General features: G+C 40.9%; 2 protein-coding genes across 2 annotated transcripts in view; both read right to left on the bottom strand.

The window, feature by feature from the left end:
* Positions 1 to 23461, bottom strand: part of C7H2orf74 (chromosome 7 C2orf74 homolog) — a 53706-nt gene that overhangs the window by 14654 nt on the left and 15591 nt on the right. The window lies entirely within an intron of this gene.
* SANBR (SANT and BTB domain regulator of CSR) overlaps positions 11378 to 23461 on the bottom strand; it is a 93244-nt gene continuing 81160 nt past the window's right edge. Inside the window, exon 25 of the transcript XR_009054718.1 lies at positions 11378 to 11464. The gene's annotated coding sequence lies outside the window, so the exon portion shown is untranslated. The remainder of the gene's footprint in view (positions 11465 to 23461) is intronic.

Raw genomic sequence — 23461 nt, forward strand, 5'->3', positions numbered from 1 at the left:
TCTATTTTCTTAAAGGCTACAGTTTAAAGTACCAACTGGGAAAGTCAATCTATCACTTGTTACCAGGTGTTCTACATGTATCTGGCTCATTTAATCCTCACAACAACCCTGTGAGTTAGACATTATTATCATCTCTGCTTTCCAGGTGAAGAAACTAAAGCATCAATAGATTTTGTGACTTTGCCAACTCACACCCCATTATGTGTGGAGCTAGGATTCAAATCCTAGCAGTCTGGCTCCAGAGTCTTTGTTTTCAACTAAACGCTTACCTCTGTATGGTTTTAGAAAAATATACGCAAGCACATGAGCTGAAAATTTAAGGCTAATTGGCAGAGGCATACAGAGTGTACAATTTTCAAAACAATAGGAGAAAATAATCAAATAAGATTTGATAAATTCAGCAGAAGGCCAAAAAAGGTGGGGGAGGGGGAATATCTCTGGCTGATCATTAACTACCGTCATAAATGACAGAGCGACTACCTACACCAGGAAGTTGGTGACAAACCTACCGCTTCAAAGGGTCATAGCTGTCCTTCACCCTAGAAAGGTAGTACCTAAAACATTAATTCTGCAAAAACGCATGTATGTACAAAATCACAGATGTTATCTTTGTCTTCATATTCAGACCCATTTTGGCATGGCTTTGGCATGAAGCATTATTTCTAGGGCTACACAAAGAAAAATAAATTCTTGGCCTATATTAAAAGAGAAAGACCTCAATAAAAGAGCAAAAGGATTACAAGAATAGAAGAAAGTCAGGGGGTGGAAAAAACAATGTTGGAGCTATCAACAAAGACGGATTAAATGCCTTGATTTGTTTCACTAGAGATAAGCTATTAAAACTTAACAAAAAGGAGATAGATGGCATGGTGACAAAGAGAAAGAACAGTAAAATTTAAAATGCACCCAACTAGTCCAAAACTGAACTGTCTTACCTAACGAGTATGTCCTGCGCCTGAGCTCAGAGCTTCACGAGCCTCTCAGTCCCAAGCCAGAAGTTGGGAAGTCAGCACAGACCACTTGCTCTTTCTCCCCGTGTAGCCAATAAAAACCAAATCCAGCTGATTGACATCCTACTCATTCTCGAAATCATTCCTCCTTTCCATCTGTACCATCGGTGACCCGGGTCAGTCAAGATGTCGTTAATCCTGCCTGGACAATTCAAGAGCTGCCTGGTCTCCTCGCCTCCTTGAATTTGCTCCTCTTCAGTTCACCACTTACCGATTCATCAAAGTTATTGTGGTCAAATACAATTCTGGTAACGCCACTCCTGGCCTCAGCAGCTCCGTATCACCTGCCAAATAAGCTTTCAGTTCCAGTCCCCCCCTCTTTTCTCCAGCCTCATTTCCCATTTCGATGCTTAGCGTTCTCTATAACTGCAGTGCTGTCCTCTTGCTGCACATCTGTCCATACCCTTGTCACCCCAGCCTGAACTCCTAATCATTCCTCATGGTTCATCTCATGTTGTCCAAAAAGCCTTCCCTGCTGCCCAGCCACCCTCAGTGCTCTGCAGTGCTTACTGTGATGCACTGAAATAATTTCTTTTCCTGTCTGCAGTACCTGCTAGACTGAGTTCTTTGAGGAAAGGGGTTGAGGCTTATCTATATTTGTATAGTCTGAGTCTGGCATCCATTTGAAAAATACTTGTTGAGGACCCACTGTGTGGCGAGTACTATTCCATGGGGATACAGTGGTGAACAAGGCAGACAAGGCACCTACGTTTCATGGTGCAGTCTGCTTCTAAGAGACACAAAAGGCACATCCTGTGGATACTATAGGTGCAAATAGAAAGTATCTTTTCTGCAACGGGTTTGCAAGGCAGAAATAGAGACACAGATGTAGAGAACAAACATATGGACACCAAGTGGGGAAAGCAGGGGTGGGGGCGTGGGGGGGAATGAATTGGGAGATTGGGATACCAAATTGAACACTAAATATATGCAGTTTATTGTATAAAAAAAAAAAAGTATCTTTTCTTTCCCATTTTTCCTCAATAAACTCCCTTTGTTGAATCATGTTTTCTCTGCCCCTGCCTCTTAGATAATAAGTGGATGAATAAATGAATGCTCTCTTTGTTTTGACTTTTAAAATCCTAGCCCAGTGAAATGAGCAGATCTCCAAACTAATTTAGAGTATCTTCCCTTCTCCAGGAGGCGCCTGTCAAAGCCTTGACCAGTGAATCACTGCTGTTTCTTTCCACTCCAGACTTCCCCTCTATTATTCTTGGTGATATTGGGTGGTGTTAGAATGCTCTCAGCAGTCCTGAAACCTGGGGAAGTTGAATTGGGGATATATTCAGTTTGGGTTCAATGGGATACATTTATACGATTTCCAGTTACTTCCATGAGTAGTGAAATTCTTGCTAGCTGTCGTGGTACAGGAATAGCTTCCTGATAGGAATTCCCTACCACTCACAGGCCTGACTTGCCCTGAAGCATGAAACAAAGGTGCAGGGCGAGGGCTGGAAAACAATATGAAAGTGTGCTACAGGAAAGATTTTAACAACAGAGGAAAAATAGTTTTTAAATGTAAAGAGCTAGAAGCTAGTGTGTGGGGGAGTTGTCTAATGATTTGACTTGTAACATGGTGAGCAGAGGACTCACTGGAGTGCTCATTGGTCAGAAAGAAGTTCTCTCTTGGGCAAGAATGTACACAATGTCATATGAAGAGGTGACTGAAGAGTATGCAGCTAAAACACAGAAGAAAAAGTATTATAGAGATGTGTCAGGCAGTTCATTTTAAGAAAATATTATCATTTTTCTGGATGTGTGACATTTGTAATATCTGTGTGGTATATTTTTAAATTATATAGTTTATTTTCTCATCTTAAGTAAATATTTACTTTAATACCTCATTTTATTTGTAACTTTATGTTCTTCTTAAGGAAGTCCCAAATGTAGTGCAGCTTCCGGTTTCACAGAATGTGCAGGGTATGTGTGTCAGAAGCTCTCCAAGAAGTCTCCTCCAAAGCGGTTTTAGCCCATCCCTCCCCACCACCGTGGGGGTGGCACACATGTAGGGTATACTGATAATTATCTCTCCTGGGAAATCCTCCCTCCAGAACCCCCAAACTCTTGTATGGGTTATGGGTGGGTTATTGCTGTTGTAGGGAGAACCAACTTCTCCATCCCTTACTTGTGTGTGGGGCCTTAGGAGTACTTGTTACTTCCTATACCATGCTTGGCCTTTTGGAGTCTGCTAAAAGTCTAAGTCAGAGCCCCTTTCTAACATCCTACAACATGAGTAAATGGATATGAATTTCAGATCTTGGGTAATGCTATTTGGAAAATTAAATAATAGAGATTAAGAATGTAGACTATTTTCCATGACCAGAACCTAAATGAGGAAAAGGAGCCACTAATGAAGATCTGGGAGCAGAGAGAAGAGCAAGTGCAAAGGCCCTGAGGACAAACAGCTGAGTGTATTCAAGAGTCCAAAAGAAGGCCGGTACATCTAGTGTGTAGTAATCAAGGGGATGAGTAGTCTGAGTTGGAGTCAAAGTCTGGCAGGGGCTAGATCATACGGGATTTTGTAAATTCTACATAAATCTATTTTATTCTAAATACTAGGAAGCCATTGGACAGTTTTAGTAGGGATGTGATATGCTCAGCTTTTTCATTTTTTATCATTATGGTTGCTATGGGAAAGTAGGTTGTCGTCAGGAAGGAGAAAAAGCAAGCAGGCTGAAAATTGTTCATGTGAATTGCATTAGGTGATCCAGTCACATCGCTGTGGTGATGAACAGAACTTGCCTGAGACACGTGGGTGCCCTAAGCAGGTAAATAATTCAGCACTCCTTCAGTCAGACCCCAAACTGCCTGTTCTCAGGGTTGGTGGTAGTCAAGCCTTCAGACGACATCATAGACCTTGGGATGCCACTCTGATTGCAGCCTTGAGAGAGACTGTGAAGCAGAGGACCCAGTTAGGCTGTGCCCAGAATCTTTACCTGTGGATTACAGAAACAGTGTAACACATGTGTGTTGTTTTAAGATGATGATTGGGATAAATTGTTACACGGTAGGTAACTAAGGCAGCTTGCAAGTGAAACTGATGCTCTTGGTCTGAGGACCACACTGAGTAGCCAGGAAGTAAAGGAGAAGAATGAGATCACTGAAGAAGGGCTAAAGTAGTCAACGGAAGGCACTGGGTCTGTGATTTGAGCATGTGTCGGCCACTGCACTTGTTGCTGTTTGTCCCCCTGGTGCAGTTACAACCAGCATAAAGAAACCAAATGTTTGTGTGCACGTGTTTCTTCACCTGTCCTAGAAGTTGCCAATGATTTGTAGGTTCCCCGAAGAAAGGAAATCATTGGGATAGGGAGTCAATAAAATTTGCAAATTCTCTTGAAAATTTACTTAGGATTGGAAAATTATAATTTTCTGTAAAGTTCATTACTGATGATTTCAGTTAACTTCACAGATTTGGTTTTAAAAACCAATAACTTTATTTTAGGTATTGATTTTTTAAAAACTGCTACTGAATTTAAGAACGTGAAAGAAAGTCAAGGTCAGTTTCTCTTTTAGAATGTTGTATTATGTAAGCCAGCCAATCAGATCTTCCAAGCGTGTGGTGGGATAAAGAGAAATAAGTGCATTATATTTTTAAAAATGTACAAAATTGTTCATAATGTAGCAGCTCTATTCGTGATAGTAAAAAAAGAAACAAAACTGGGGGAGAAAGCGACATCTAACTGGAAAATGAGGAAACAAATTTCGGAATATTCATACAATGGACTACTATGCAGCAATAAAAAGAATGCACTACTGATATACAGAGCAGCACAAATACACTTTTCAAACATTTTGTTGAGTGAAAGGAGCCAGACACAAAAAGACAGATACTGTATGATTCCATTTATATGAAATTCAAGAACAAGCAAAATTGTAGTAATAATAGAGACCTCTGAGAAGTGGGTATCGAATGGAAAGGCCACAATGGAACCTTCTGGTGTAATAGAAATGTCTCATGTGTAGAGCTGGGTTGTGGCTACATGTATGTATATACATGTAAAATTCACTGAGCTGTATGCTTAAGATTTGTGCACTTTGCTGTTTGTAAGTTATACCTCAATTTTTTTAATGGAAAAAAATGAGATAATGGGATAGAAGACCTGGTAAGATATCTGAGCTGGAGATGTAAATTTGAGGTTTTTCTGCATAGAAAATATTTAATGTCATAGGTCCGCATTAGATCAACTGGGAAGAGAGTTTAGATGGAGGAGAGACCTCCAGATTAAGCTCTAGGAAACCAGAGGCTGGGAAAAGGAAAATAAGTCAGCAAAATAGAGATCAAGAATGAGAGAGAGAAGGAGCAGAAGAATAAGAATAAAGTCTCAGAGAAAATGAAGAATGGAGTGGTCACCTGCATGAAACACTACTGAGAGCGAGAGATGAAGACAGAGAAGTTTCAGTGCAAAAGAGACATCCAGCTGTCAAAACAGGCTCTAAGGTAGTCCAATTACCCTCCACTTCCAACTTTTAACTCCACCACCCATGACCTCAATACACAGCCGTTAAGTCCTGAGAACTTCTGATTTAAAGAGCAATGGTAGCTTTTCAAAAAGTCTGTCTGAAAACCAGCTGTAAAATATTTTAAATTATTTTTAAACTCATCATATCAATAAAGCTCCAAGACAGTCTTACTCTAAAAATAAAAAATATTTTTTAAAAAAAGAACATAAAACTAAAGACTTTTTTTTCTCTTTAAAGAAGTCTTGAAATTTTTTTTGTAAGTTATAAAAAAGTTCTGTAGAATAGGCAATTTGGATCAATTTTCCTAGAAGACAACTGGAAAAGCCAGATAAAACATTTTAAAATATCTGTTTGAAAGCATATGAGAGCAAATAAGGCCATGAGGAATTACATGCCAAGATTCAGGAGAAAACAAAGATGGAAATCTAGGTAGCTGAGTCCAGTATTTGGGTCTCTGCCAGCCTTCCAATTTCAGAAGATGCAGCTGAGAAGCTGAACAGAGCTTTGTACAGACTCATGGGGTTGGAAAAAATGATTTAGGGTGAATCCTCAGGCTTTGGGTTGGGATGCAAAGGGTCACACTCTAGGAGTACGTTGGACAGGCCCTCATAAGCACTAAAGCCCAATTCTGAATTATCTCAATTTTGGAACGGATTAAGTTGTTCTGAGATTGACAGTGTTCCTAGCCATTTGTCAGAAGCAAACATGAATTCTCTTTTGAGGAAAAGGGCACTATTTTAGGCTTCAAATTATCTCTATAATTTTTCATAGATAATGACAACATTTCAAAAAAAAAAAAAATAGCCAGGCATACAGGGGGAAAAAAAAAGACCCAAAGGGGAACCAGAGTGGCGTTATCAGACATAGATTTTAAAATAGCAATTCTTAATATGCTCAAAGGAAAAAGACAACTTTGGCACAGAACACTGAAAACTAAAAGAAATAAGTGGAAATTATAGGAAAAAAAACAAATTAAGAACTCAATAAATAGGTTTAACAGCAGATTGTTTTAACAGGACCAAAGAAAAGGTACCACCTATTTAAAAAATTGATAATTGGACCATATTAAAATTAAGACCTTCTGTTCATCATCAAAATATACTAATGTGAAAAGACAAGCCAAAAAGTGTTCATGTACAAAGGAAATATATTCAGAACATATAAAGAACTACTATAAGTAAGAAAAAGACAACCCAATAGAAAATGGGCAAGAGACTTGAATGGGCACTTCACACAAGAGGATATCCAAACGGCTGACAAACATAAACAGTGGATAAATTTAAAAATATAACAGACCAAGCGTTTTTGGTTTTAAAAAACTCTTTCCTCCATATTTCTGAAGTACATAAAGAACATACATCATAATTAAATTTTTAAAATACTTTAAAGCAAGTAAGATGTTGGACGAACATACACATAACTGTTAGTTATCTTTGGGGGGGATTTTTCATTTTTTATATTACATATTTCTGTATTAAAAAAGTTACTGTAGGGACTTCCCTGGTGGTGCAGTGGTTAAGAATCCACCTGCCAATACAGGGACACGGGTTCAGTCCTTGGTTGGGGATGATCCTGCATGCCATGGAGCAGCTGGGCCTGTGCACCACAACTACTGAGTCCACGTGCTGCAACTACTGAAACCCGAGTGCCTGGAACCTGTCCTCCACAACAAGAGAAGCCACCGCACTGAGATGGCCGTGCACAAGGAAGCGTGGTCCCTGCTCGCCATAACTAGAGAAAGCCTGCACGGAGCAACAAAGACCCAACGCAGTAATTAAAAAAAAAAAAGGTTACTATAATTTTATTTTTGTTTCTAATGGATAACATTCACATGGTTCAAAAAGCAATACAGGGGCTTCCTAGGTGGCGCAGTGGTTAAGAATCCGCCTGCCAGTGCAGGGGACACGGGTTCGATCCCTGCTCCAGGAAGATCTCACATGCTGCGAAGCAACTAAGCCTGTGTGCCACAACTACTGAGCCTGCGCTCTGGAGCCCGTGAGCCACAGCTATTGAGCCCATGTGCTGCAGCTACTGTAGCCCACACACCTAGAGCTTGTACTCCGCAGCAAGAGAAGCCATGGCAGTGAGGAGCCCATGCATCACAACGAAGAGTAGCCCCGGCTCCCGGCAACTAGAGAAAGCCCATGTGCAGCAACGAAGACCCAACACAGCCAATAAATAAATAATATATAAATTTATTTCTTAAAAAAAGCAATACATTACAACGCATACACTGAGAATTCCCTTACCCTATCTCTGTCTTCCTCTCCACCCCATAGGAAATCATGATTATTCATTTCTTATGTATCTTTCCAGAATATATGTGGAAACTAGAAAGGATCATAGAATCTTATTCTCCTTTTCTACACAAAAGTCATATTTTACTTACTTGCTAAGTAAAAAGCCTAGATATGCACCTGGGCTTTTTACTTAGCAAGTATCCTGGAGATCTTTCCATATCAATACATACGGAACTTCCTCATTCTTTCTCACAGCTGCATAATGCTCCACTGTGCATATGTACTACTGTTCTGTTTTTTGGTTTTTTTTTTTTTTATTTTATTTTTGGCTGCGATGGGTCTTCGTTGTTGCACACGGGCTCTCTCCAGTTGCGGAGAGTGGGGGCTACTCTTCGTTGCCATGCGAGGGCTTCTCATTGCTGTGGCTTCTCTTGTTGTGGAGCACAGGCTCTGGGCATGCAGGCTTCAGTAGTTGTAGTGCATGGGCTCAGTAGTTGTGGCTTGCGGGCTCTAGAGTTCAGGCTCAGGAGTTGTGGCACACAGGCTTAGTTGCTCCCTGGCATGTGGGATCTTCCTGGACCAGGGTTCAAATCCGCATCCCCTGCACTGGCAGGCACATTCTTAACGACTGTGCCACCTAGGAAGCCCTGTACTACTGTTTTTAAAATCAGTACCCTGATAGGTATCTGAGTAGTTTCCAATCTTTTGCTAACTACAGTAAACAACTTCATAAATCATTTCACATGGAAGCAAGTGTATCTATAGGAACAATTCCCCAAAGTGAGATTGTAGTATCTCAATGTAGTTCTAATCTGCCTTCTCTTTTTTTTTTTTTTTTTTTTTTTGGCACACGAGCTTAGTTGCTCCGCGGCATGTGGGATCTTCCTGGAGCTAGGATCGAACCCGTGACCTCTGCATTGGCAGGCGGATTCTTAACCACTGCGCCACCTAGGAAGCCCTGCCTTCTCTTATTATACCTGATGCTGCATCTTTTTGTATGTGTAACACATATTTGTAATTATTTTTCTGTTGTCTTTGTTCCCCAGTCCTTTGCCTATTTTTTGTAAATTATTAGATATTTTACAATGTGTATTCCATATATATTTGTATTTGAAAAAAATGATTTAAGAAGGAAAAAAAGACGTTAAAACTTCAGTCATAAAAACGCATATGCCAGCCTTTCTACCTGTTTGGAATCCGGCCAAGGTGGGAGGGATCCACGAGGATTCCCTGACCGCGGCTACAGGCATCAGAACCCGACGACGCATGCTCCGAAGACTCTCACCCGAATCCGTGCATCTGTGTGCGCGTGCTCATCTGCTTCCTAACGGAAAATCTGTTGCGCATGCTCCTCAACGTGCCCTCCTGGGAGCTTTCCCGCAAAGAGAGGAGCGCCTTTGCTGCTGTGGAGCGCTGTCACGGCGAGCCTCCTCTGGCCCCCTGCTGTCGGAAAATGTCCCGAGGCACCATCCCTGATTTGAAGAAGGAATTCCACTACGAAACCAGACTTCTTCCTGTGGCTCTTAAACAAAACAAAAACCCCACTGCATTGCATCAGCGGGTATTCATCACCGTCCCTCTCTAAAGTGTCTAAAGCGAGTCTTTCAAATTGATGCTTTATATTGAAGGAGGAAGCAGGTGATAAATGACTTTCAAGCGTGTCAAGAGTTTAATAGCAAGTTATATACTTTTTAATGTTCCATAGTCTGCGGGGCAGGGGGGAGGAAGACCCAGACTGAAAAGGCTGGGGGTGGGGGGGGGAATCTATTATACACGGAGGAAAAGATGCTCTGACTTTCCCTGTTTGGTTGACGCGGTGGAGAATTAAACCTTACCAAAGGATACCATCAACTCCAAAAAGGATGCTGCACCAGTCACATTTCTGCATTTTGTGAGACTTTTCGAAAGCTCTAGATACAATACCCAAGGTTTTTAAACTGAATCCTGGAGAGGTGGTCCTGGATGCCTGAGGTACTGCTTTCCGCAATAGGAGGCTGTAATGTTGGCTCCACTCTCCCCTCCCCGCAAAACATCTTGTGTTCAATAGCTGGTTATATGTGGCCTAAAAAAAGAAGTTTCTTTAGGGACCAGTGGATTTTTTTTAATGAGTCCTGCCAAATATTACCTTAATATTTTAAATTTCGCTTTCTAAATACTAGTTTGAAATGTAAGATAGTACCTGTTAAGAAGAGGGTGAGATGGCAATGGCTGAGCCAAATGTTTCTTCAAAATGCACAGTTTTTCCTAGCATTCCAGAAGCTGCCAGTACCTGGTGAGATGCTTCATCAAAGCTCTAGAGGGACAGCTTATTTCGGAAGATGGACGGGAGCCATGGCTGTGTAAGTGCAGCTTTGCACAACTACCGAGCTCCTGCTTGGAGCCAGTTGGATCAGGAGACCTGTACCTAAACTAATGTATCCCATGTCCTGGTCTTTGTTAATAATGTTATAAAATGGGCACATTGTGTTTGACCACTGTGAGAGTAAATTCTTTAATAGCAACTTTGGGTCAGATTTCTGCATTAGAATTTTGTTTTATCTTTGTCCTGAAGCTTATAACTACTTCTTACTCTTGATGTTTATTTGGACTTAGCATTGTGGATATTGTTGATGGCCTTTGTAAAAGTATTTTCAATGGCATTGCAAGGAGAGAGGTGCGATTAGGATGGATTTTAAGAGAGAATAGGAGTCAGTAGAAAAAGCATGTGTATACCAGTGGCCTTTAAACTAGGGCACACAAAGACTTTCCAAGGGACCAATTTTCAGGTCCTCAATTTCATATAAACTATGTTCTAAAATTGCATCTCCTAAGAATGCTCTTCCTAAGGGCAGGCTTGTGTTGTGGGCATAGCTTCCCCTTTCCCACTTCAGCTTTCACAATCACTCTTTTCCCTTTTTTACAAAGGAAGGCATACATCTCCTTCTTGTATAACAATGGCATGTTGCCCTAGGATACAGAATGTCCAGGGATGACAAATAGAAGGACAATTCACAACGCTGACATTGAGTTGAAAAAGCAGTAACTCCAATAAATTATTTTCAGTGTTGGGTGTTTTCATATTCTTTCAACAAAACTGAAGAAGATGATAGATGATAATACAATAATAGTACATAGTCATTTTGGCCATTAATTTAGGAGCCCAAAGAAATGACTGCTATTGTGGCAACAGAATTTCTTCTACTTCTGTCTACTTAATAATGTGAACCAGTTTCTTATTACACAAAAATGAAAAATTGGAATTTAATTGATGCTTAGCCCCATCATTCCAAGCAGTTAGCTAGCCTCAAAAATATAAGCCAATCAGGGAATTCCCTGGCGGTCCAGTAGTTAGGACTCTGAGCTTTCACTGCCAAGTGCCTGGGTTGGGTTTTGTTTGTTTGTTTGTTGTTTTTTTAATTATTTATTTATTTTGCTGCATTGGGACTTTGTTGCTGCAGAGTTGCTTTCTCTAGTTGTGGCCAGCATGGACTACTCTTCATTGTGGTGTGAGGGCTTCTCTTGTTGTGGAGCACAGGCTCTAGGCATGCGGGCTTCAGTAGTTGTGGCACGTGGGCTCAGTAGTTGTGACTTGAGGGCTCTAGAGCGTAGCCTCAGTAGTTGTGGCACATGGGCTTAGTTGCTCTGCAGCATGTCGGATCTTCCCGGATCAGGAATTGAACCCATGGCCCCTGCATTGGCAGGCAGATTCTTAACCACTGCACCAACAGGGAAGTCCAAGGGCTTGGGTTTGATCCCTTGTTTGGAACTAAGATCCTTCAAGTCATGAGGCCAAAAAAAGAGAGAGAGAGAAATACATATATAAGCCAATCAAAAAAAATCTACTCATTTCATTAAGATAGCACTTACAATAAAATTTTACTTCAATGTGATTGTGATCTGTTATGTTTTAATAATTACAATAAATCCACAAGACACTGTTTAACTTTTAAAGACTTCTGGTCACAGGAAATATGTAAACATTTTAATTTCATATACTTTTTTTCAAAGAAGTATGATAGGTAATCAATAAAAGACTTTGAAGCATAAGATATATTACGTTAGGATAATATTCTGTGAGGGAAGTGAATTAGAACTAGGAGTTAAACTTAAAAAAAGGAATGATGTAAAATTTGTGTGCTAAAGACAAGCTTTTTAAATTGTTTTTGGTTTTTTAGTGAATGATGAGTATCATATTTAGATTTACTGGATATATTTTAAAGATTGATGTGGCAGTGTTAAAACACCAATATTTACAATATTCTGGAAATTACAGCCTTTGCAACTATATAAACAATGTGACAAAATTTAAACGTTAAACTAAAAACGTGCCAAGGGGGTACATAGCTTTACAAAATTCTTCTAGGGTGTCGCAAGCAAAAAACTTTGAAGACCACTGCTAAGGAAAAATTCTTTCAAGTTTTTCTGTGAGGGAGAATGGAGAAATGGGATAGTGGCTGAAGGGTAAATGTTAGGTCAAGAGGGATGATTTAAAGTATGAGATTATAAAAATGGTACTGATGAACTGAGTGACAAGAACAAGGACGCAGGTGCAGAGAATGGACTGGAGAACTCGAGGTTTGGGTGGGGGCGGGGGGTGAAGGGGAAGCTGAGACGAAGCAAGAGAGTAGCGCAGACATATATATACTACCAACTGTAAAGTAGATAGCCAGTGGGAAGTTTTTGTATAACAAAGGGAGTCCAACTCGAGGATGGAAGATGCCTTAGAGGACTGGGACGGGGAGGGTGGGGGGGAGTCAAGGGAGGAAGGGAATACAAGGATATGTGTATAAAAACAGATGATTGAACTTGGTGTACCCCCCCCAAAAAAATAAATAAAATTAAAAAAAAAAAAGTATGAGATTAAGCATGTTTTGAAGCTGATGGGAGTGGAGGGGAGGAAAAATTCTCTACCCTCTTAGGGTCTCCAGGTGGGCTTCAGAAGTAAACTAACATTAGGACAGATAAGCAGGAGAAAGGCATACAAGTTTTATGACATTTTTACATGTACATGGGGCCTACACAAGAGACTGAAGACCTGAAGAAGTGACCAGATTAAAAAGCTTTTATACTCTTTAGACAAAGACATAATAAACTTGTGAAGAAATGACAAGATAAAGGGGTTTGCAAACGGCTGGCACAGTAAAATTAAAGGAAAGGGGCTATAAGATATATTGGGTCAGGACAAAACAGATGAGTTATTTTTGTAAGTTTGTAGAGATCTTTTTCAGCATTGATTCCCAGTTTATGGTGATAAGGGTTTTCTTCTCTTCCTGGTACAGGGAGGACAACTTCCTCATGGGAAATTTTATGGCATGTTTTTCGGTAGAAAAATGGAGGTCTGAGAGCCCTTCCTGCATCTGTTGTTTCTTAAGTGCCCTTGGCTCAAAATAATCAATATGCCAAAGTGGTATATTTTGGGGTGGTATGTCCTGATAGAGCTGATGTAGGAGACGGGAGTGCAGTTCTAAGAAAGTGAGAGCCATAGGGATCCAGGGTAGAGGAAGAGAGATTGGTCAGTTCTGATACAGGAGACAAGGAAAATGTGGCTGGTGATACAGGCAAATAATAGATATGGTGGAAGTAGATGAGATAGTCTCCTTTTTTTTTTTCCAAGAAAAAATGGAATGAGATGAGGCATCAGCTGAGAAGGGTGGGTCTTGTGAGAAGTGAGTGTTTAGGAGATGTTGAGAAGTAGGAGACAGACACATTATATGTAAGTATAAGCTGATCTGAAATCTAGCTTTACAACCTAGATAGATGTCCAAATGTGTTTGATGGTCTGTGGAAAAATATGTATGTTTTTGCTTTATGGAAGGGAACTCTAGTGATCTACTACTCAAGGAATTCTTATCAAGAGAGAAAACATTAAAATTAAAGTCTTTTCCTATTATTCAACCCCATATAAATATTATCACAGTTTTCACTCATATTTTCAACGTTTTGAAATCCCCTCACAAATCTCAAAAAGTCCTTAACGTTTGATATATATTGTCACCTCTGACTCTGAAAGACCATGCCGGAATACTAGAGGATCATCACTGCCATTTTTTGGATATTTTCACACATTTTAAGTCAACTTGAGAAAAAATGTGGCAGCCATATAAGTAAAATAATGATAAAAGTCCTTGTTATACCAGAAGTGAATATGGAAAAAATTCTTATTTTAAAACTCTGCTAAAGGACTTCCCTTGTGGCAAAGTAGTTAAGAATCCACCTGCCAATGCAGGGGACACGAGTTTGATCCCTGGGCCAGGAAGATCCCACATGCCGCAGAGCAACTAAGCCTGTGTGCCACAACTACTGAGCCTGTGCTCTGGAGCCCCCAAGCTACAACTACTAAGCTGACACGCTGCAACTACTGAAGCCTGCTTGCCTAGAGCCCATGCTCTGCAACAAGAGAAGCCACCACAATGAGAAGCCCAAGCATTGCAAAGAAGAGTAGCCCCCACTTGCCACAACTGGAGAAAGCCCCCGCACAGCAATGAAGACCCAATGCAGCCAAAAAATAATAAAGTTCTAAAAAAACAAAAACAAAAAACAAAAAAACTCTGCTAAAAGTCCTCTGTTCCTAAAATCAATTTTGTTTTGTTTTCTTCATTGAAATCTTAGAATGGTGCTATTTTAAAAATTGTATTGGTTTTTGTAAAGATAATAGATTTTTGTCAAATTGGCTGCTGTAGCAAATATATTTCCTTAGGTTTTTTTCTATTTATTTATTTGTTTGTTTATTTTTGGCTGCATTTGGTTTTTGTTGCTGGGTGAGGGCTTTCCCTAGTTGCAGAGAGCGGGGGCTACTCTTTGTTGTGGTGTGGGCTTCTCAGTGCTGTAGCTTCTCTTGTGGAGCATGGGCTCTAGGCATGTGGGCTTCAGTAGTTGCGGCACATGAGCTCAGTAGTTGTAGCACACAGGTTTAGTTGCTCTGAGGCATATGGGATCTTCACAGCCCAGGGATCGAACCCATGTCCCCTGCATTGGCAGGTGGATTCTTAACCACTGCGCCACCAGGGAAGTCCCTAAATCCTGAGTTTCAGTTCCTAGCTTTAGGTAGCCAATCCAAAGAAATCTTGTTATTCAAATCTGTTTGTTCCTGAGTTTCAACTGTTTAGATAGCAAAGAAATTATCCTAAAATTTACTTGAATCTCACATTCCTGAGTTTGAATAGCAAGAGTTGCCTTGAGGAAGATGGCGGAGTAGGAGGACGTGCGCTCACTCCCTCTTGCAAGAGCACCGGAATTACAACTAACTGCTGAACAACCATCGACAGAAAGACACTGGAACTCACCAAAAAAACCCACCCCACATCCAGAGACAAAGGAGACGCTGCAATGAAATGGTAGGACGCAATCGCATTAAAATCAAATCCCATAAATGCTGGGTGGGTGACTCACAAGCTGGAGAATAATTATACTGCAGAAGTCCTGAGGGTTCTGAGCCCCGTGTCAGGCTTCCTAACCTGGTGGTCCAGCAATGGGAGGAGGAATCCCCAGAGAATCACACTTTGAAAGCCAGCAGGATTTGATTGCAAGACCTCCACAGGACTGGGGGAAAGAGAGACTCCACTCTTGGAGGGCACACAAAAAAGTGTGCTCACCAGGACCCAGGGGGAAGGAGCAGTGACCCCATAGGAGACTGAATCGGACCTACCTGCTGGTGTTAGAGGGTTGCCTGCAGAGGTGGGGGGCAGCTGTGGCTCACTGAGGAGACAGGGGCACTGGCAGCAGGGGTTCTGAGAAGTGCTCATTGGCGTGAGCCCTTCCAGAGTCCACCATTAGTGTCACCAAAGAGCCTGTAAGCTCCAGTGCTGGGTCGCTTCAGGCCAAACGACCACCAGGGTGGGAACACAGCCCCACCCATTGGCAGACAAGAAGATTAAAGTGTCACTGAGCTCCACCCACCAAATCAGATTAAAGTTTTACTGAGCTCCACCCACCCAGCCCAACCCACCATCAGTCTCTCCCATCAGGAAGCACCCACGAGCCTCCTAGACAGCTTCCTCCACAAGAGGGCAGACAGCAGAATCAAGCGGTATCAGCAGTATTTCATCTTGTGGAGCTGAAAATTCACAGCCACAGAAAGACAGACAATATGAAAAGGCAAAACATTTTGTACCAGATGAAGGGACAAGATGAAACACCAGAAAAACAACTAAATGAAGAGGAGATAGGCACCCTTACAGAAAAAGAATTCAGAATAATGATGGTGAAGATGATCCAGGACTTTGAAAAAAGATTGGGTGCAAAGATTGAAAAGTTGCAAGAAAAGTTTACCCAAGACCTAGAAGAATTAAAGAGCAAACAAACAGAGATATGCAGCACAATAACTGAAATGAAAAATACACTAGAAGGAACCAATAGCAGATTAACTGAGGCAGAAGGACGAGTAAGTGACCTGGAAGACAGAATGGTGAGAATCACTGATGCGGAAAAGAATAAAGAAAAAAGAATGAAAAGAACTGAAGACAGCCTAAGAGACCTCTGGGACAATGTTAAACCCACCAACATTCGCATTATAGGGGTCCCAGAAGGAGAAGAGAGAGAAAGGACCTGAGAAAATACTGGAAGAGATTATAGATGAAAACTTCCCTAACATGGGAAAGGAAATAGCTCCCCAAGTCCAGGAAGCACAGAGAGTCCCAGGCAGGATAAACCCAAGGAGAAACACGCCAAGACATATAGTAGTCAAATTGACAAAAATTAAAGACAGAGAAAAGTTATTAAAAGCAACAAGGGAAAAATGACAAATAACATACACGGGAACTCCCATCAGGTTAACAGCTGATTTCTCAGCAGAAACTCTGCAAGCCAAAAGGGAGTGGCATGATATATTTAAAGTGATGACCGAGAAGAACCTACAATCAAGAATACTCTACCCAGCAAGGATCTCATTCAGATTCGATGGAGAAATCAAAAGCTTTACAGACAAGCAACAGCTAAGAGAATTCAGCACCACCAAACCAGCCCTACAACAAATGCTAAAGGAACTTCTCTAAGTGGGAAACATAAGAGAGGAAAAGGACCTCCAGAAACAAAAACAAAATAATTAAGAAAATGGTAATAGGAACATACATATGGATAATCACCTTGAATGTAAATAGACTAAATGCACCAACCAAAAGACACAGACTGGCTGAATGGATACAAAAACAAGACCCATATACATGCTGTCTCCAAGAGACCCACTTCAGACTTAGGGACACATACAGACAGAAAGTGAGGGGATGGAAAAAGATATTCCATGCAAATGGAAATCAAAAGAAAGCTGGAGTAGCAATACTCATATCAGATAAAATAGACTTTAAAATAAAAAATGTTACAAGACAAGAAAGGACACTACATAAAGATTGAGGGATCAATCCAAGAAGAAGAGATAACAATTATAAATATATATGCACCCCATATAGGAGCACCTCAATACATAAGGCAAATACTAACTATGAAAAAGGAAATCGACAGTAACACAATCATAATGGGGGAATTTAACACCCCACTTACACCAATGGACAGATCATCCACACAGAAAATTAATAAGGAAACCCAAGCTTTAAATGACACAATAAATCAGCTGGATTTAATAGATATCTATAGGCCATTATATCCAAAAACAGCAGATTACACATTCTTCTCAAGTGCACATGGGACATTCTCCAGGATAGATCACATTTTGGGTCATAAATCAAGCCTTGGTAAATTCAAGAAAATTGAAATTGTATCAAGCATCTTTTCTGACCACAATGCTATGAGATTAGAAATCAATTACAGGAAAAAAACTGTAAAAAACACAAACACATGGAGGCTAAACAATATGCTACTAAATAACCAAGAGATCACTGAAGAAATCAAAGAGGAAATCAAAAAATACCTAGAGACAAAAGACAATGAAAACACAAGGATCCAAAACCTATGGAATGCAGCAAAGGCTGTTCTAAGAGGGAAGTTTATAGCGATACAATCCTACCTCAAGAAACAAGAAACATCCCAAATAAACAATCTAACCTTACACCTAAAGAAACTAGAGAAAGAAGAGCAAACAAAACCCAAAGAGAGTAGACGGAGAGAAATCATAAAGATCAGAGCAGAAATAAATGAAATAGGGACAAAGAAAACAATAGCAAAAATCAATAAAACTAAAAGCTGGTTCTCTGAGAAGATAAATAAAATCGATAAAGCTCTAGCAAGACTCATCAAGAAAAAGAGGGAGAGGACTCAAATCAATAAAATTAGAAATAAAACAGGAGAAGTTACAATGGACACCGCAGAAATAAAAAGCACCATAACAGATTACTACAAGCAACTATATGCCAATAAAATGGACAACCTGGATGAAATGGACAGATTCTTAGAAAGGTATAACCTTCCAAGACCGAATCAGGAAGACATAGAAAATATGAACAGACCAATCACAAGTAATGAAATTGAAACTGTGATTAAAAATCTCCCAACAAACAAAAGTCCAGGACCAGATGGATTCACAGGTGAATTTTATCAAACATTTAGAAAAGAGCTAACACCCATCCTTCTCAAACTCTTCCCAAAAATTTCAGAGGAAGGAACACTCCCAAACTCATTTTATGAAGCCACCATCACCCTGATACCAAAACCAGACAAAGATACTACAAAAAAAGAAAACTACAGACCAATATCACTGATGAATTTAGATGCAAAAATCCTCAACAAAATACTAGCCAACAGAATCCAACAACACATTAAAAGGAACATACACCATGATCAAGTGGGGTTTATCTCTGGAATGCAAGGATTCTTCAATATATGCAAATCAATCAATGTGATACATCATATTAACAAACTGAAGGATAAAAATCACATGATCATCTCAATAGATGCAGAAAAAGCTTTTGACAAAATTCAACACCCATTTATGATAAAAACTCTCCAGAAGGTGGGCATAGAGGGAATCTACCTCAACATAATAAAAGCCATATATGACAAACCCACAGCAAACATCATTCTCAATGGTGAAAAACTGAAAGCATTCCCTCTAAGATCAGGAACAAGACAAGGATGTCCACTCTCACCACTACTACTCAACATAGTTTTGGAAGTCCTTGCCACAGCCATCAGAGAAGGAAAAGAAATAAAAGGAATCCAAATTGGAAAAGAAGAAGTAAAACTGTCACTGTTTGCAGATGACATGATACTATACACAGACAATCTTAAAGATGCCACCAGAAAACTACTCGAGCTAATCAATGAATTTAGTAAAGTTGCAGGATACAAAATTAACACACAGAAATCTCTTACATTTCTATACACCAACAATGAAAGATCAGAAAGAGAAATTAAGGAAAGAATCCCATTCACCATTGCAACAAAAAGAATCAAATACCTAGGAATAAACCTAACCAAGGAGGTAAAAGACCTGTACTCAGAAAACTATAAGACACTAATGAAAGAAATCAAAGAAGACACAAACAGATGGAGGGACATACCATGTTCTTGGATTGGAAGAACCAACATTGTGAAAGACTATATTACCGAAAGCAATTTACAGATTCAATGCAATCCCAATCAAATTACCAATGGCATTTTTCACAGAACTAGAACAAGAAATTTTACGATTTGTATGCAAATGCAAAAGACCCCAAATAGCCAAAGCAATCTTGAGAAGGAAAGATGGAGTTGGGGGGATCAGGCTTCCTGACTTCAGGCTATACTACAAGGCTACAGTGATCAAGACAGTATGGTACTGGCACAAAAACGGAAATATAGATCAATGGAATAGGATAGAAAACCCAGAGATAAACTATGGTCAACTAATCTATGACAAAGGAGGCAGGGACATACAATGGAGAAAAGGCAGCCTCTTCAATAAGTGGTGCTGGGAAAACTGGACCGCTACATGTAAAAGAATGAAATTAGAATACTTCCTAACACCATACACAAAAATAAACTCAAAATGGATAAAAGACCTAAATGCAAGGCCAGAGACTATAAAACTCCTGGAGGAACACATAGGAAGAACACTCTTCGACGTAAATAACAGCAAGATCTTTTTTGATCCACCTCATAGAATAATGGAAATAAAAACAAAAATAAGTGGGACCTAATGAAACTTCAAAGCTTCTGCACAGCAAAGGAAACTATAAGCAAGACGAAAAGACAACCCTCAGAATGGGAAAAAATATTTGCAAATGAATCAACAGACAAAGGATTAATCTCCAAAATATATAAACAGTTCATCCAGCTCAATATCAAAAAAAAGAAACAACCCAATCAAAAAATGGGCAGAAGACCTAAACAGGCATTTCTCCAAAGAAGACATATGGATGGCCAAGAGGCAAATGAAAAGCTGCTCAACATCACTAATTATTAGAGAAACGCAAATCAAAACTACTATGAGGTATCACCTCACACCGGTTAGAATGGGCATCATCAGAAAATCTACAAACAGTAAATGCTGGAGAGGGTGTGGAGAAAAAGGAAGGCTCTTGCATTGCTAGTGGGAATGTAAATTGATACAGCCACTATGGAGAACACTATGGAGGTTCCTTGCAAAACTAAAAATAGAACTACCATATGACCCAGCAATCCCACTGCTGGGCATATACCCAGAGACCACCATAATTCAAAAAGACACATGCACTCCAATGTTCATTGCAGCACTATTTACAATAGCCAGGACATGGAAGCAACCTAAATGTCCATCAACAGATGAATGGATAAAGAAGATGTGGTACATACATACAATGGAATATTACTCAGCTGTAAAAAGCAATGAAACTGGAACATTTGTAGAGACATGGATGGACCTAGAGACTGTCATACAGAGTGAAGTGAGTCAGAAGGAGAAAAACAAATATTGTATATTAACACATATATGTGGACTATAGAAAAATGGTACAAATCAACCGGTTTGCAAGGCGGAAATAGAGACACAGATGTAGAGAACAAACATATGGACACCAAGTGGGGGAAGTGGGGAGGGTTGGGGGGGAATGAATTGGGAGACTGGGATACCAAACTGTGCACTCTAAATATATGCAGTTTATTGTAAAAAATAACAAAATTCAAAGTTAAAAAAAAAAAGTTTCCTTGAGCGTTTTTCTCTCCACATATATGCACAAAGATATTATAATTACTCAGATGTATCATCTATCAGAAACAATGTGCATCATCCTATACTTTTCTCTCTTTCCCCTCATCCCTAAAACCAAATCAAGGGCTGAAAAGTTGTATCTCCTTATTCACATCTGTTTCCCTCTATCATTCTCACTTATTCCAACAAGTCTCTTAATGGTCACCATGTAAATTATGTCTCTATTTGGTCCACTGTTTACACTGTAACTGGAGAAAATATTCTAGACATTGTAATCATGCCACTGCCCTGTTTAACACCCTTCAGAGGTTCATCATTGCCCTTAGGATCAAAGCCTGTGTCTCCAGAGCTTCATCCCACATCTTTTCCTGCTACTCTATTCCAGGCACATCAAACTATTACACTTGCCTTTTTCCCTGAAAGATTCACATCCTCTTATCTCCAGGGCTTTGTTTATGTTGACTCCACCTTCCTAAAACAATGTCACCCCTTTCACATGGATAGCCTCTACTTAAACTCTATGGCTAAAATGTTACTTTCTTTGGAGAGGCATCTCCTGATCTCCTTTCCCCTCATCTGAAGGGTAGATTAGGGGTCTATTCTCTGAATCCCATTGGAACCCATGCTCCCCACTGCATAGCACCCTGTGTTTTGAAGCCTCTTATCCATACCCCCTAAACTCTAGGAGTGTACCCAATATCCCTAGTTCTTAGCACAGTGCTGACACATAGCAAGTGTATGCTCAATAAACATTGCTGCCTTGATGAATTAACATTTCCAATAAAATTAGCATAACCTGCTTCACAAATTCAAATCCACGTATATTTGCAGTGCTTTTACTTCTTCCAAACAATTGCTAAATTACCCAAAAGCCCTTTTAGTGGGAAGGCCATTATGTTCCACTTGTAGAACACTGCCCAGATGCCCCAAGGGATAACTTATTCAGTCTATAGCAGGTTCTGTTCAATTATTCATTGGAATCTGATCAATTGGCTAATGCCATAGTTTCTCATTATCTCACACTGTCACTTTTGGAAACTGGTCCCCCTTGATCCAAAAGGCAGTGCTTGTTCACTGCTTGTGGATGATGCCCTTGCCCGTCTATATTCCTGCTAAGAGGAGGTTGAACTCTTTGAAGGAAGACAAGCTAAGTTCGCCAAGGATGCTCCACATTTGGCCTCCCAAGGGGCCACTCAACAATCAGCCAGAGCAGATTACATATACAGAAGGGCCGGGTCAGCATGACTCAGTGTATCAAGGTTCCAGAGCCAACATTTCTCCCTTTCTCTCCAGTAAGCACCACTTCCCGAAAAATGAGGCCGTTTTTTGTTTATTTTGTTTATATCAAGACACAGAAAGTCTTGGTATGCCTTTCTCCCAGTGTTACCAAAACACAAGTCTGTGTGCCTGACGCACAGTGAGTCCAAACAATACCAAAACGTTGGAGTTTGGAACAGAGAAAGGTTTATTGCAGAGCCATGCAAGGGGATGGGTGGCTCGTGCCTTAAAACCCCCAACTTCCCAAAAGCTTTCAGCAAAGTTCTCTTAATAGGAAAGGTAACGGAGGGGTGTGGTTAGTTGTTGCAAACTTCTTGGTGTCAGATCCTTTGTTCTTGAGGTCAGGTCATGGTAAGGTAACAATGTTCCTGTAAATCTCCACCAAATAAATGTTATTCTGTGTTCTGACAAGAAAGGGCAAGGTCCCAAGGCACAACTGTCACCCTCCGAGGTCCAGGCCTGGCTAAGAGAAGGGGATCCCTGCCGGGGGCTGATTACCCTGCCCTGGAGTATTCATCCAGCTCCAGGTCTGGCTCCTCCCATGAGAGCCCAGACCTGGCTGAAGAGGCAGGTGGCAGGCTCCATAGGCTCCACAGGCCCACCAAACGGTGGGGGCCTGGTCCCGCAGACTGCGTCCCATGCAGACTGCCGCTGCCATTAGGTTGCACAGGCAGGGATGGGGAGAGTTTCACCATTGCCTCAAGGCTTGGGCCTGGCCAGTGGGTGGCCTTGGCAAGGGCTTCTGGAGCCCTGAAGGACACAGCCCCCAGCCTGTTCCCTGGGATCCCCCAGCTCACCTGCTGGCCAGAGGCCAGGTGAGGTGAAGGGCCTGGGGGAGAGGGTCTGGCTTCGCCTCTTACCTCACGCTCTGCCTGACAACCACCACTCTGCCAACTGTTGGCAAGAAAAATGGCCCCCACTAACGGCGGCTCACTGACAGTTGCTCGCTTTGGGGAGGGGCCCACTGTGGCTCTGACCAATGTCTGAGTGGGACGGTTGTAGGGGTGTTAGTGGTCTCCCGGTAACCATTGCCTGGTAACTGGCTGAGGGGCAACAGCCTGGAGCAAGGGCTGCCTGCTAAGGGCTGCGCACTGCTGGCTGTATTACACCAGGACATTCAGAGCTCCTTACTGCTTGCCTACCCTTCTTTTTTTTTTTTTTTTTTTTAATATAAATTTATTTATTTATTTATTTATTGGCTGCATTGGGTCTTTGTTGCTGCACACAGGCTTTCTCTAGTTGCTGAGAGCGGGGGCTACTCTTCATTGTGGTGCGCAGCCTCCTCATTGTAGTGGCTTCTCTTGTTGTGGAGCACGGGCCCTAGGTGCATGGGCTTCAATAGTTGCGGCACATGGGCTCAGTAGTTGTGGCTCACGGGCTCTAGAGCACAGGCTCAATAGTTGTGGCGCACGGGCTTAGTTGCTCCGCGGCATGTGGAA

The sequence above is a fragment of the Hippopotamus amphibius genome, chromosome 7 (assembly GCF_030028045.1).
Source record: "Hippopotamus amphibius kiboko isolate mHipAmp2 chromosome 7, mHipAmp2.hap2, whole genome shotgun sequence".
NCBI lineage: Eukaryota > Metazoa > Chordata > Mammalia > Artiodactyla > Hippopotamidae > Hippopotamus > Hippopotamus amphibius.